Source organism: Sturnira hondurensis, unplaced genomic scaffold (assembly GCF_014824575.4).
Source record: "Sturnira hondurensis isolate 20B ecotype Veracruz unplaced genomic scaffold, ASM1482457v3 Scaffold0022017, whole genome shotgun sequence".
Classification (NCBI taxonomy): Eukaryota; Metazoa; Chordata; class Mammalia; order Chiroptera; family Phyllostomidae; genus Sturnira; species Sturnira hondurensis.
The window spans coordinates 11,078,419-11,092,476 of NW_028094648.1; the positions used below are offsets into that span (position 1 = coordinate 11,078,419).

At 36.4% G+C, this 14,058-nt stretch overlaps 1 protein-coding gene across 1 annotated transcript in view; it reads left to right on the forward strand.

The window, feature by feature from the left end:
• KCTD8 (potassium channel tetramerization domain containing 8) overlaps positions 1-14,058 on the forward strand; it is a 212,714-nt gene that overhangs the window by 74,678 nt on the left and 123,978 nt on the right. The gene's annotated exons all lie outside the window — the stretch shown is intronic.

A 14,058-nucleotide genomic window follows, 5' to 3' on the forward strand; every position in this document is an offset into this window, starting at 1 on the left:
CAACATAGTGCTTAGAAGTAGTATAACATAGACAACTTATTCATCATCTCTGTGTCTGTATTTCCCCATTTTTCAGGTAGGGATGGTAATAGTACTTACCTAATTGGAGTTTATCAAGCTTGAATAAAATACTTTTTCCTGAATACTTAGACAAGTCAGTGGCACATATTCACTGCTTAATAAGTTAATAAAATAAGCTTGTATTATAATGGTTCAAAAGAAAGCAGTTGTATCTTCAGGCTTCAGGAAAATTAGGGTCCCTGAGGTGGACTGTAAAATTTGATTTTAACAAGTGGAGAAGGGAGGGCTCTGGAAGAGAAGGATGCTTCCGGTGGGAGAGCTGAGAGTTGCAGACGGGACTCTGTGTCACATTTAAGGAAAACTCATCCAATTTCATTGGCATGAGGAGTAAGCATGGAAGTATATGATCAAACTAGATAGATACATTACGTTGGAATTAGAACATGGGAGGGTTGCTAGGTCAATCTAAGAAGATTTTAGTTAATTTAAAAATTACCACAAAAAGCAGATATGATTAAACCTGGAAGCTGATATGATTAGGTTTTTTTATCTTAGAAAATGAATATATTTAGTTTGCTTAAAATAGAAATTGGAGAAAGAGAGACATGTTGTATGTTATTGCTAAAAAACAAAGAAGATTAGTGATATTACAACTCAAAACTGGGTTTTATGGATAGATATTAGGAAATTAACTTTTGTTTGTATAGGGTATCTACTAGAATTTTTGTAAATGTTGGTTGTGTAGTAACCAATGAGAATGCTTGGAATACAGCAAGTTTTCCAACCATGGTCACATAACTGGGTTTGAAGTAGCTGTGTTTCTGTAAACATCTAGGACACTGGCTACAATAGGTTAAACGACTGCTTTTAAATGTTAAGCAGTGGGAAATTTGGGACTTCCAACACAAAGAGAAGACAAGAAAGCGAGGATAGCTGTGTGATCACCTTGGCTTTTTTTTTTCTTGAAAATTCTTAACTTTGATGCAAGGAGGAAAAGCCAAGAGTCCAGTATGGCGAGTCCTCTGAGGTGAGGTGATAGAAATAGAGTTTGGGGAGGCCCAGGTATCTGGAATTTTGAAGACAGGAGGGAGCTATGGAGAAAATAGAGCTCCAGAAATCTTAATACTGGTTTATCATTGAGAATGTTGTTAGATACTAAGGCAGCCTGGTGTGAAGGGAATTCCACAAGGCTGTTAGGGAACGAGTAAGAGGCTATATAATATGATCGATTTTAGAGACCGTACAAGGCAAGAAGATGTTGAGTTCCAGCAGGCTAAAATAAGAACTGTGAGAATACCTCAGGCATTTATAATGGACCCATAAGGATCACGCCTTAGAAACAGAATTTAATCTACCATAAATAAAGTCTACATGAGACCTTCTATACCTTTACCCCCAAATTCATAAGACAACCTCAAAAGGGTCAGGCTGGCCTTTATATAACTTCCCATTGGAAGAAGAGTCTAACACACTTTTTAAAAAGTCAACAAAATGTGGTATTCAACAACATTTACAATGTCCAGAAACAAATTACTAAGAATTCAAAGAAATATCTAACCCTAATCTCTTCAGGAAAAAAATGCGATAAAATAAGGTAGAAATTATAAAAGTGGTAAAAGTATCAGAAAAACACTTAAGTCACTTGTTATAAACATGCTCAGGATTTAAAAAGAAATAGGAACAAAATAACAATAGATGGAAGACAGGATAAAATGGGACTTTTAAAGCCAAATATAAAATATCTGAAAAGAAAATTCAATGATAATAATAGCAGTTCACAGAATGCAGAAAACAGCACTGACTTTGAAGATATAGAAGTAGAAACTTTAAAATTGAAACACAAAAGTAAAAAATTAAAATAAAAATACAAGTAGATTCTTAGGAATCTTACAGAAACTGTGAGTCAATATCACTGGTATAACATGGGGGCAGAGAAATTTTTGAAAAATTCATGGTCAAATTTTCCAAATCTGATCACAATTATAACCTACAGCTCAAAAAAAACCCCAACAAAATAGGATAAAATAAAGACAAATAAGGCCATCATAAGCTAATTATTGAAAACCAGTATTAAAGAGATAATTATATGTATGTAATTAATGTATATAATTCTTATAGAAATTGACAAGCTACCTATAAGATTTATATGGAAATATAAAGGATCTAGAATAATGAAACCAATTTTGTAAAAGAAGAAAAATGGAAATATTTAAATGACATGATTTCAAGAATTATTATAAAGTCACAGCAATCAAGAACAAGTGCCATTAGTATAAATATTGATACGAGTATTGTTGGAAGAAATGTAGAATCCAGAAATAGACCTGCATAAAATTGCCAATGCAATTCACGGGAGAAAGTGAAAAATAGTGACAGGAAAATTGGACATATGTCAAAAAAGGAATCAGAACCCTTACTTCACACCTCAAGGGGATGGAAGGACTGGGCAAAAATAGACTCATGGACATGGACAACAGTGTGGTGATTGCTGGAGGGAGGGAGTATAAGGGGACTAAATGGTAATGGGAAAAATACTCTAAAGACTTAAGTTTAAAAAAACCTTCAAATTGCTCGTATAGCAAAATGTAATAGTGAGAGTATTAAGTTTTAAAAGAATGATTTGGACAAATCTTAATGATGTTGGATTTCACAAAAATTCTAGACAAAAAAATCGAGTGGCTGAGCTTCGAACTGTTTGTTACGGAGAAATCAGGAACGGACACAGCAAGCCTCAAATGACGCCATGTCCAGGGAAGGTGTAAAGAGGATGGCGGCCGTGGAGATGTGCTATCCACTCTCCCTTCCAGAAAGCCTGCTGTGCCCCTGAACGTTGTAGTCAGTAGGCAGATTCCTGATCTTAGTGCCTTCAGTATCCACATTGGTGTATAACTCAAAGCAATGTTTTTTTCTAGACAGTTTGTTAGCAATAACTGAGCATGTCAGGGGGTCTGGTGCCTGACCATTTCTGCCCAAAGTGGGACTCCTGTAACATGAACACCTTCTTCCATAGCTTCCCCAGGGGTTAGCCAAGCTGGTCAGATCTTTGGAGCAGTTTGAGGATGAATCCTGCTTCTCTTTTCCCCACAACTCCTTTTTTTAAATACTTTTCAGATCTGTTATCACAGTCTGAATGTTTTCCCTACCTAATCTTCCTTCTTACCCTTTTATCTGTTATAGATGTTATTCCCAACTGATCTCATGTGCTCTAAACTCCATCTCAAGAATGTTTGTCCTCAACCTGCCTGGTAGCTCAGTTGGCTAGAGCATTGTCCCAACGCACCCCAAGGTTGTGGGTTTGGTTCCCTGTCAGAGTGCATACAAGAATCAACCAATGAATGCATAACTAAACGGAACAGCAGATCAATCAATTGATCTCTTTCTCTCAATCAAAATTATTTATTGATTTTTAAAATCAATAAACAACTTTTTAAAAATGTTTATCCTGAGATAATTGAGGTTCAACAATCAAAAAGTGAAGACAGATGGGAGAGACATTGTTAGGTGATGATGACGACGATGATGATGTTGATAGTGAGGATACTAAAAGTTACATTTACTTTAGCATCACTTAAGTTTATTTGTTAAATAGTATCACTGAGAAATACCGTGTATAAGTGTGCAGTTTCTGGAACTGACGATGTGCCTAAAGAGGTGGAATCCAAGAGAGAAACAGAAAAATAGGAGGCTCAAGGATGTAAGAGGAGACTTTGTCAATAGAGGAGAGAGGTTTAGTGAGGGGGAGGGAATCAATATACAGCAAAAAGGTCATGTTACCTGTTTTTGTTTGTTTGTTTTTGAACTGTGACTTTGTTCCTCAATGTTAGTGTTAATGACTGTGGGAAACCAGGGCGAAGAAGGGTCACAATCTCCTAGAATCTTGCATCCAGATCTCAATGATGTCAAAAACCCCGAGTGAATATCACTTGCCCTCTGAAGCAAGAGATATATCTTTTAATAGCAGTATTTTTGATAAGGAATTCATATAAGGGTAATGATCAGCCACAGTTAAGACAGATATTCATTTTTAGAATGAATACTATTGGTCACAAGAATAGAAACTTTGAAGATAGGCACACACATTTAGTTTGTCTTTCATTTTGCAGTTGTGACCAGTTTGCATTCTTTTTCCACCCTGATTGAAGCTTAAGTTGGTTTGCACCTATATTTTCTAAAGTATGACTTTCAGGTTGATGTTACATGGGCCATCTGCATTATCATACTTATTTAAAACTGTGTTAAGAATGAGAAAGTAAAGAAGTAGGGCTTTGAATAATGACTTCACTTGTGTAATATTTAGTCCAATTGACTGTGTCATTTTCTTTGGCGTTTTTCGCAGCTAATTTATAGTCTTTATCATGCAAAGTTGTATGCTCAATTTTATGTAATATAATTATTTAAATTATGGCCTTAACTCTCTCCTTCTATGTTATTTGAAGCTAGACATACTCATTAGGAAAGAATAGTGTATTTCCAAGTAAAATTGGGCTACAATTCCTATAACCTGCTGTGTGTATTCAGAGAACAGTTCTCCAACTGTGATTTTAATATTACATTATTTATCATGGAGGAAACTTGCCGACTTATTTCAAGTGAAAGGCTGACATTATGCTTTACAGGGATAATAATGGCATTTTTTTCTGTGGAAAAGTATTGATCTAATTACTTCTTTAATGATCCTAGAAGAAACATATTGTTGCCTGCATTACCATTAGCATGATTCTGGCTTATATATACAATATTAAGACATATTTAAACTAACTTTTAAATCTTATAACTGACAATACAATATACAGATGGTATATTATAAAATTGTACAACTGAAACCTATATAATTTTATTAACCAACATCACCCCTAATAAATTCAGGAAAAATATTTGTTAATGTTCCAAACAGAAACAGACTCATAGATACAAAGAACAGATTGATGGTTGCCAGAGGGGAGGGGTTCGAGGGAATGAGTGAAAAAGATGAAGGTTTAGAGAAGTACATATTGGTGGTTACACAATAGTCACGGGGCTGTAAAGGGCAGCATAGGGAATATGTAAGAGGGGACCCCAAAAACCAGAATTTATTTATTAAAAATTTGTGTATTTATTCTTGCATGTTTAAACTTCAGTCACCTTCAAAGCACTCTCCATTTGATGCAGTACCCTATCGAGATGTTTTTCCACTGCTCTAAACAGTTTTTGAACTCATTGATTTTGATGCCTTTTTAGTGCGTCAGCCATTTTTCATTTCACCTCTTCCACATCAGCAAAACATTTCCCTTTGAGGACTTTTTCATTCAGGGAACAACAACGAAAAGAGTTGCTCAGGACGAGATCAGGTGAATAGTGAGGCGGGGGCACAGAGCGGGGTCATGATGTTTTTGCTCAAAAACTGCTGAACACTCAGCACAGTGTGGGCAGGTGCGTTGTAAATCATCTATCACCAAATGGGCAGAGTTTAAATAGTGTTAAAAAATCACTGGAGCTGAATGCAGCCTCTCATAGCACTGCCAGCTGATACACTGTACAGATGAGTTCCTAGAACACTCACCTAGTGGGGGCAGCCTGTCCTATAGGGTCCACCCTCCAGAAGATAATTCTGGGTTTGGGGTGGTACCTCTTCATAGTCAATAATATTGTAATAATTATGTATGGTGCCAGGTGGGTATTGGAAATATCAAGGGGAACACTTTGTAAAATATATGATTGTTTAACCACTGTACTGTACACCTGAAATTAAAGCAAAATAGAATTGAATGTAATATGGTGGTTGCTGGGGGAGGGATTATAAGAGGACTAAATGGTAATGGACAAATGCAATAAAGATTAAATCAAAACGTATATAGAAATGTAAATTGAAGAAACGTGTGCTGTAGACAGCTCTGCCTGGTTTCAGGAATTGTAACTCTACCCCCTGTGGCTAAGGATGAGACAATGACCTCTGGAATGTGAGCTGCAGGAGACAAGGCTTGTCTCTGGTAGCAAATGCTGCCTCAGTTTCCTCCATGTGCCCAAAGCATGGTTGGAAGCCCTTGACGGGTAAGTCTCCTCACAATGGGGAGCAACCTAAGCCAGACTTGACCACTTGGGAGGCCATCATGGAAGGACTCAGGGGGCTGCAACAAAGAGCAATGGACTCTCACCCCCCAAGTTTTGACAAAGCCCGAGTCTCCATGTTCTCTGAGAGAAGCGCTTCCTGGCTCTAATCCCCTTAAGCCTGAAATACCTGATGGGGAGGGGTGCAGCTCCTTGCCTTGCTAGAGCGTCCAAAGGAAGAAATCTGGCATCACAAAGAATTCCTGAAAAACCTGTGAAATCTGCTTTGCTAAGAGTGCTTTCATTTGTATGTTAAGGGTTCGAGCAGAAACCCTAAAACTCTCTTCTTGACAGACTCTGACTCAGACTAAGCCCTCAGATTTCCTTGACATGTTATCTACTGCTTCATCCTTGCCGCCTGACATTGATTGATGAGCTTTACCTGTATTCTTGTGTATTACAACCTAGTAAAAGCCTTTGGAGGAAAGGGCGCAACGCCTTTTTCCTCTGAAAAAACTGGCCACTACTCATGTCTTTCTCCTCTGGGAAACTGGCCACTTCTCCTCCCCAAGCAGATCACATCATGTCTCTGTCATGCTTACTTTCATCCATGGCACATGGGGGGACTTGCAAGGAAAGTCACCCCCACAAATGTGTAGATGCCCTTTGGGGCACCTATAGAGACAGACTTAAAGGATCTGTGACTTCTTGAGTACTAGACCATAGCAAAAAATTTTTAAAAACCTACAATGTAGTTAACAAGGAAGAAAGAAAGGTAGAGGGGGAAAGAGAGAGAGAGACAAAGTAAGAGAGAGAGAGAGAAATTTGGCAATATTTTGGTTTCCACCACTGCATCTGCCTAAATGACTTCCTGAGACTTTCCATTTCACCACTGCATCTGCCTAAATGACTTTCTGAGACTCTTTCTTCCTGATGGTGGATGCCCACTCCTGGCTCACCACTAGGGTGCCCTGTTGTCTGGGGTTCAAAGAAGCACAGAAAAGCTCTTCTACCAAAAGTGGGCAAGAGACGAGAGCTGCAATTTTTAGCCCTTTCTTGCTTCAGTGGGCTGTGTACGTAAAGCCTTGATTTCAGAACCTTGTTTTGAAGAACCTTAGAGCATGTGAAAGACCAGTGTTCCCCTGGTGGGTGTTATACCAGCAGAGAAAAATCGATGTAGCGATTTTCATTGTCTGTTGCCTATTTGCTGAGACGGTCAAGTGGAATTTGGGACATGAAAACACTCTTCTCCATTTCAAATCAATTCAGTTAGAAAAGGCATTTCAAACAAAGAAAGAAAGTGTAGACTAATTCTAAAGAATGCGGCTTCATTATTTTTAGAGTTTAAATCAAATTAGTGGATCTCATAGGGCTTGCTTAATGAATAGATAATAAATTGTTATTAACACATTAGGTAATTAGGGTTTCCAAAATTTTTGGAAATATGTGAAAATAGTCCCATTCTTTAAGTAATTTTAAGCATTCTTCCCATAATCTTATCTATGATATTTTATCATAATGGGGAAAACTTATTTGATAAAAGGAAAATCTGAGCTTAGATTCTGTTAGATACTGATTTTAAAAATCTGACTGAGCAGAGTAGAAAATAAATAGGAAGTACTATATTTTTCAGACTATATGATGCACCCCCCAAAATTGGGAGGAATAATGGTTGTTAATGCTGCTGTTGAGTTCTGTTTACATTTATATAGGTGAAATGTTATGTTATTTATGTTATTAAATATTTTACCACATGTTTTGATTTGAAATTTTTTTTCTGTTTTCTTCCTCTAACACCTAGGTGTGTCTTATGGTCTGGAAAATACATTATTTGCTACAGTTTTGCAGGCACTGTTGATTCCTTATTCACAAAATTGATAAATACTCCAGCTTCTTCCCTCCTCGCAGTCTCTCAGGTCCTGGGTGGGACTGAGCCCCAGCCGTCCTCAGCTGAAGCCCTCTCATTAACACACCTAATACCAGCCTCTTTCCCACCCATGCAGTTTCCTTATTCCACTGGTACTGCTCCCTGGGATCACCTCCCGATTCAATTACTTCATCTCAAATATTTCTTATGAAATTTGCTTGGAGGGAACTCAACCTATGACAATTTGATATGAGGAAATCAGCATCATCTTTTTAGGTTGCTTTTTGCCTAAGAACCAGATACTTGTAAAAATGATGTCGAGCCCTGGCTGGTGTAGCTCAGTGGATTGAGCGCGGGCCTGCAAACCACACGATTGCGGTTCGATTCCCAGTCAGGGCACATGCCTGGGTTGCAGGCCAGTTCCTAGTGGGGGACTCACAAGAGGCAACCATACATTGATGGTTCTCTACTTCTCTCCTTCCCTTCCTCTCTAAAGATAAATAAATAAAATCTTTAAAAAAAAAGTGGGGATAAATTTAAAAAAAAATGATGTTGAATTTATGAAGTACATGAAAAATCATTGTATTCACTATGTTGACATTTTTAACCCACAACAGAGTGTGTTTACTGCAACAGAAAGATCATTAGAGCGTAATCCATTAAAAAGTCTGCTATCTTTTGGATCAGAACATATATAATTAGAGAATTTTCTCTACTTGAATAGAATCTCCCCAATGACACTCACCTTTCTTTTTCTGTTTTATCTTTTTCAGCAGCACTTATCACTCGATGCCATACCATGGAATTTAAGTTTGTGTTTGCCTTCCTCCCTTAGACGTATTTATTATTTGCTGATGGATTCCCTGAACTAGGATAAAGCCTGACCCATGATAGGCTATCAAGAAATGTTAGTGGAATGAGTGAATACATAAATGTTTTTTATATAGTAGCCAAATTGTAATCAGAAAATTGTTTGGTAAGCATGGAGCCAAAGCTAGAGAAAATACCATTTTTGAAGTATAAATGATATAGATTTCTTTTCTTTTTTTAAACATAAAATAAACTTTACTCAAAAGACTTGAAATTTAAAAAGAAATCTTATAGTTGAGAGACTTTATTTATATAAAAGTCTTTTATTGATAATCAATGTCAGAGTGTTGATAATGTTGATATATTTTTATCTAATACAATTTTCAAAAAACTCTGTAATGTGGTGGCCAGTTGAACTTTCAGGTAGTAAATACTAATTTAATTTTGCAACACAGCATTATCTGTTTCTTTATATTAATGTGAATATTAACATATTTTATTACTTTATGACATAAAGTATATTTTTGTTTTCTACATTTTTATTTTATCATTGCTAAAGACCTAAAAGCTTAATAGGTTTATACCTCTTTACATGTTGTAGACTTTTTATTTTATTGTATTTAAATAGGATTCACATACAGGTAAATTTATAGATTTTATACATACAATGTAGTAGGTTCTGAGAAATACATACATTTGTATAGTATACCTCCTTGTTAAAATGTCAATATATCATACCAGAAAGTTCCATCCTTCCTTTTTTATCAATCCTCATCATCATTCTATCTCCAGGGTTAACTCTTATGATTTTTTATCACCATAGATTAGTTTTACCTGTTTTTAGACTTCTTCTAATTGGACTATACATTATAGGCTCTTGCGTATTCATTTTCTTTTGCTCAGCATATTTATCCACACTGTTGCTTTATAGGTTTAATTTTTTGTTGTTGTTTTTAAGACAATAATTTTTTTAAGATTTTATTTGTTTATCTTTAGAGAGGAAGGGAAGGTGAGAAGGAGAGAAATATCAATGTATGGTTGCCTCTTGTGAGTCCCCTGCTGGGAACTGGCATGCAACCCAGGCATGTGCCCTGACTGAGAATCGAACTGCGATCATGTGGTTNATACCTCCTTGTTAAAATGTCAATATATCATACCAGAAAGTTCCATCCTTCCTTTTTTATCAATCCTCATCATCATTCTATCTCCAGGGTTAACTCTTATGATTTTTTATCACCATAGATTAGTTTTACCTGTTTTTAGACTTCTTCTAATTGGACTATACATTATAGGCTCTTTCGTATTCATTTTCTTTTGCTCAGCATATTTATCCACACTGTTGCTTTATAGGTTTAATTTTTTGTTGTTGTTTTTAAGACAATAATTTTTTAAAGATTTTATTTGTTTATCTTTAGAGAGGAAGGGAAGGAGAGAAGGAGAGAAATATCAGTGTATGGTTGCCTCTTGTGAGTCCCCTGCTGGGAACTGGCATGCAACCCAGGCATGTGCCCTGACTGGGAATTGAACTGCGATCATGTGGTTCGCAGGCCCTCACTCAATCCACTGAGCCACACCAGCCAGGGCAAGACAATAATTTTTAAGACATTTTAGGTTCACTGTAAAACTGAGGGATGGTGCCGAGATTTCCCATGTTGTCCCTGTCCCCACACATGTGTGGGCTTCCCAATGAGCATCCCATGTTGTCCCTGTCCCCACACATGTGTGGGCTTCCCAATGAGCATTCAACACCAGAGTGATGTATCTGTTACAGCTTATGAACCTCCACTGAAGTATCTTTGTCACTCAAAGCCCATACTTAACATTAAGGTTAACTTTTGGTGGTGTACATTCTATGGATTTGGACAAAGGTAAAATGACATGTATTGATCATTCGGTTATAATGCATAGTGTTTTATGGCCCTAAAATTCTCTGTCTTCTGTTAATTCCTCTCTCTCCCCACCCGCCAACTCCTGGCAACCACTGATCTTTTCACTGTCCCTATAGTTTTTCTTTTTCTAGAATATCATAGCGTTGGAATTATACAGTATGTAACCTTTAGATCAGCTTCTTTCACTTAGTAGCATGCATTTAAAGTCCCACTATGTCTTTTCATGGGTTGAGAGATGTTCTTTTCAGCATTGGTAATATTTCATTACCTGACTGTACCACAGTTTATTCATTCATCTACTGAAGGATATCTTGATTTCTTCAAAGCTTTGGCAGTTATGAATAAAGCTGCATTAAATACCCATGTATAGGTTTTGTGTAGACATGGTTTCAACTCCTTTAGGTAAATACCAAAGAGAGCAACTGCTGGATTGTATGGTAAGAATATACTTACTTTTGTACAAAACTGTCAAACTGTCTTCCCCAGCTACTGTACCCTGCGCATTTCCATCACCAGTGAATGAGATTTCTTGTCACCCCACACCCTCATGGCATCTGGTATTGTCAGTGTTCCAGCTGGGGCAAATTCACCAGTGATATCGAAGGATAATATATCAAACTCTCTTCCATAGTATTAAATTCTGTCATAATTTCTATCCTAATTGGCATAAAATTTTAATGATATATATAATTATATTTCATTCAATATTTCTCATACTCTAATAGTCTTTGTACCATAGAGTTTGATAACTTTAGCATATACATGACTACAAATTTTATACATTTCTGTGAATATCAATTTTGAAATATACAAAATGGTTTATCTCTTTTCTTTAGTTTTTTTGGCAGCCAATAACACAGCCAATACTTTTTTCTAATATTTGGATTAGTCTTATGTTATTATCTTTTGTTTTAAACCTTTTCTGTCAAAGGGTATCCATCTTCATATTACCAGTCTTATTTACTTGAATACATCATATCTTTAGCTCCATCACTATATTATTTTATATTTAATTTCTGATCTCTTACATCTACTAGATAAAATTATCACTTAATAAATGTGAAGAAATGAATGAATGATGGGGTCAGTTATGAGCAGTCATCAAGACATACCATAGAGAAGTCAGTTATGACACATCGCTAGGTCACATCAGGTCACATCATGGATAATGTGACCTGAGATTTATCTCCCCACCATGTGCTTATTAGTTTTGTCCTTGCAGACTGATGCTACTACTGTGCATCACCTAGAGGGTGTGAGTAAAACACAGTATTTGGGAAATACTGACTAATGCCTTTAGTTTAAGAGAGTAGTCTAAGTTTTCATCCAGAACATCTCCAAAAGTCTTATTTGGTTTTCCGGTGACTTATTAAACACATAATATTTTCTATATGGTTTGCTATTCTGTTTAGTTTGAGACAGTAGTATTGATTATAGGCTTCACATGTTTCCTGGTCGCTGTGTTAAATTTTCTATCTCTATTGTCAGTATCAATGAAGAGACATCATGTTTTCCAAGGCCTAATAAAGTACCTGTATAGTCTATGAAGTTGTTATTCTGCTGTCTGATCATGATAAAAATGAGAAGTACCCAGTAAATTTTGTTGGTTATTTGGGCCATTAAAACAAACAAGCAAAAAGAATGGCTTCTCTATGTATTAATTCTGGACAATTGTTCATAAGTTGTGAATATAGCAGGCACATTGAAATTAATCAGTCACTGCACTTGGCCTCAATATCTGTCTATCAAGTTGTTTTCGATTTTTCTCCTCAAGAGACATTTGACAGTGTTTGGAGACAATTTTGGTTGTTGCAATTGGGGAACAACAAAAGGAATGTACTGGGTGAAGGTCCAGGATGCTGGGAAACATTTTATAGTTCACAGAAACAGCATCCCACAACTGAGAACTACACAACCCAAAATGTTAATGGTACCAAGGATGAGAATTCCTGTCCTATCATATAAAAAAGGCATTTTTGAAAGAGTAATATGAATATGGAATGTGTGTGATATATAGTGTTATACAAATAGACTCATTCATGATGAAATTAGTATGATGGATTTACCTTTTTCTAGCTATTGAGATTTCTCTTTTAAAACAAAGCTTAATACAGTGAAAAAGAGCTTACTCCTCTTTTATGCATTCTTGTCTTGCCCACTTCATTAGTAATGAAAACAAGCGACATAATGAGATCCAGTGTGAAAGTGCTTTATAAGAAGTAAAATAATGCATAAGTAAAATAGCAATTGAAGGCACTCGAGACAATAATCATTTATCGAGCACTTATATACTGTATGATTCTACTAAGAATGAAAATATTGAATACTACTCCATTTTTTGTGTTGAAAAACTAAAACTTGTATATTTGAAATTACTGTATTTTTCAGACTATAAGATGTACTCCCCCGCCTCCAAATTTGAGAGAGAAAATGTTAATGCTGCTGTTGAGTTCTGTTTACATTTACATTGGTGAAATATTATGTTTTTTTAAATATTTTATTTATTTATCTTTAGTGGGGAAAGGAAAGACAGAGGGAGAGAATATCAATGTATAGTTGCCTCTCATGGGTCCCCCACTTGGAACTGGCCTGCAACCCAGGCATGTGCCCTGACTGGGAATTGAACTGCGATACTCTGGTTCGCAGGCCTGGGCTCAATCCACTGAGCTACACCAGCCAGGGCTTAAATATTATGTTTTTTATGTTATTAAATATTTACCACATTTTTGCTTCAAAATTTTTTTCTTATTTTCCTCTAAAACCTAAGCACATCTTATGGTCCGAAAAACATGGTAATAACTTTGAGAAGTGAAGATACCTGATGTGCAACAATGTTTAGGATATTTGTATAACAGACACATTCCACAGAGGAGCCACCTGGACCATCTTCTCTCATCTTCACTGCAGCAGGAGGGCGGATCCACTGCTATCTCTCAGCAACATACTGAAATTGTATTGTCTGTGATTGGAACGGAGGAGTTCACTGCTAACAAGGCCAGTGGGGAAGCACTGGCTGATGTAGCTCACCTCCTTCTGTGATAATTAAGAACACAAATGTAGGGGATGAGTGACTTACTCGAGATTGCGTATCTAAAAATTATTCAACAGGTGGTGAAATTGAGGGCTTCTGACCCCGTAGGGTATTTTTTAGCGTATTACATTGAACTTTATGCCTGTTAAAAAATGCTGATGTCAGAGAATTTAGTCTGTGTATTAATTGAGGGCATCTGTAAGTACCTGTGAAGCAACTATACATAATAATTTTGTAACATTTCTGCCTTATTTCAGTTTTTCTTGAAAAATTGGTCTTAGAATGATAGTCATTTTCATGGGCTCTTGTAGGTCTCTGTGTGTGTAGGTCTATATGCATGTATTTATATATATATACACACACATCTATGCATATATATGCACAAGGCCTGTCCAGAAAAAGTCCAGCCATTGTTA